Source organism: Trachinotus anak, unplaced genomic scaffold (assembly GCF_046630095.1).
Source record: "Trachinotus anak isolate AG129_WGS33_773 ecotype Australia unplaced genomic scaffold, CSIRO_AGI_Tana_v1 ptg000015l, whole genome shotgun sequence".
In the NCBI taxonomy this organism is placed as follows: domain Eukaryota; kingdom Metazoa; phylum Chordata; class Actinopteri; order Carangiformes; family Carangidae; genus Trachinotus; species Trachinotus anak.
Window position 1 is genome coordinate 7,132,283 of NW_027273866.1, and position 2,565 is coordinate 7,134,847.

Sequence of the window (2,565 nt, forward strand, 5' to 3'; positions counted from 1 at the left end):
CATTGCTTGTCTCTGTTGGTAAAAGAGTCATTCATGTCCACTGAACCAGTGCATCAGGACTGAAAGTGTCAGGTGAGGAATAATGCACTGAACACTGGTGGCCAAATGCAAACTTTTGGCTCACTCATCAACGGTGTTTGATGATGCGAGAATGTGTTTTAGTTCCATCTTTCCTCCGCCTGAATCACCTGGCATTGAAGTCAACCCACTGGCAGACATCACCAGTTGCTGTTGAGCATCAGGTGAGAGTGATGCTAAGTGTAGTTGGCGCCATTTGTCATTTTGACACAGGCTCAGGTTGTTTAGAAACCACTGGGATTCACTCCTCTGTGGATACCTGTACACCTATCTCTCTGTCTTAATACTTGCTTTGTTAAACAAACAGGAAGACTACACAGGAAGTTAATACACTTTCAATGTGAAAACACTGTGCTGTAAGATTGTCTTGTCTGCATAAAAAAAATCAAATGATTTAAAGAAGAAGTGCTTCTAAACCTTTCTGGGTACTGTTGTATGCTCCACCAGTAGCTAAAATTACTTTTCATTGATGAATAATTAAGGTAGTTAACATTTTAGTGATTACTCGTGTAGGTATTTGGTGATAAACCAAAGTATTTTAACACATTTATTGTGGCACTGTGCTGCTAGCATGGCTACAGTGTGAAAGCAATGTACACCTTTGACTTTGTTTACACATTTACTAAAGTCCTAGCAGACACAGGTGCTCTTTATAGCCATAACAATTATATCCAGAGTGATCCTGTCACCTTAGGGAGAACTGATGTCGAAAACATTTAGAGATCACATTTATAATTCCATGAAACTGCACTGCTCAACCTTTACGCCACCTTACAGACTAAATCAGCTCTTTCCCCACTGAAAAGGCAGCTTGGTTTGATAATATATGGATAATCTCCCTTCAAATTCACTATGGGCTTTTCTGATCCCCCTCAGCAGAGGAGATAAGAGATGGAAGTGAAGTCGGCTGCACATGATCTTCGAACAACCTTCACATTGCTTTTACAGCTTGTTGTGCTTCCTCTGCATCCGATCAAGTGACTCTACTGTGAACAAAAATAAAAGCCCCAGGGGTCTTGAAAAAGGCTCAGAGTCCTGGAGGCAAAAAAACCTCATAAAATCCCTCAGAAAGAGCACGATGAGATGGATAAACAGTGACCTTGCCTGGGCTAAGCTGCTCTAATGCATGGTAATTATTAGACTTGCAGGTGAGAAATCCACAGTGGCTAAGACTTCATTTATGTGGTCTGTGCAAAATGAGGCTGGCTTTGCCTGTGAATAACAGATAATGTTCATCTAAAGCTTGGACAAGATTAATCAGTCTGATAGTATGAAGGAAGGAAGGGAAGGGAAGGGAAGGGAAGGGAAGGGAAGGAAGGGAAGGGAAGGGAAGAGAAAGCAAGGGAAATGTGTGATGCAGGATGTAAAGAGAAGACTTACTCCTCCTTTGCTACCCCTGAGTCTCACAGGATGTACCACTGTGGCTCGACTCCTGTCCAGTTAAGAGTGACAGCTTGGTGATGAGGTGCTGGATATGCTAATATATGCCAAGCAGCTTAGACACATCTTGTCAAACTGTCACTTCACAGACACATTGGAACATACAGTTAGTGGCTATACTTATCCGATGCCATAACAAAGGCTACACATTATCATCTATTCCATATAATGTGTCACATAAATGTGCCCGTAACAGAGAATTTTTTTTATTTGTGAGGAAGCCTTGCAGCAGCGAGCAGAGAGGGGAGGATATCTATAACAGCGTACAAGCGTCTGTGTGTATGTGGGTGTGTGAGGGAGTGAGTAACACCGGAGCTATAGTGTATCATCCAGAGCCTGCAGACACAACTTCAACACACACCTATCCATGAGCAAAGACAGAATCACGCACAAATGAAAAATCTTTACACATCAACACGTCTTTCACTTTGGTGTCTATGTTTACAGTTTTTATTTTACACAGATCTTAACATGATGAGGATTGTGATGAGCTTTGCTATGATCATTCAGCTCAGTATCTCAAGAGAGGACTGGCGTCTTATCCTGAGACTGAGAAATAAGAGCTTGTAGCAGTTCTGTGCCTTAATGGTTGGGTAGATTTAATTACACTGCAAATACAGCTGTCAGCCTTGTCTGAGATAAAGTAAAAAATAAATAAATAAAGCTGTCTTTGACAAGTTTGTCATGCAAGCACAGTTTCAGTGATTAAGAGGCTGTGAAACAAATGATGTAAAAACAATGCCATGGATGCTATTTGACCAAATATGGATTATTTTGAGAGATCAGAACTTGTAGTGTAAAGACAAACTTTATTTTGACACCAACATATGTCAGCTTGTGGCCTTTGTGAACTGTTGGCATTTAGCTGAAACATTTTGGTCTCACAATGAAGTTTTATACTCCATGCACCTTGGAAGCACCAGAAATCCTTTGAATCTTGGATTGCTGCAAACTATCATACTTTCTAACATACTATGCTAATGCTGATGCCAAGCATGGGCAGAGCTACCTGCTGTCCTGCAAAATGAGCAACTGGTCTCAGTGCTA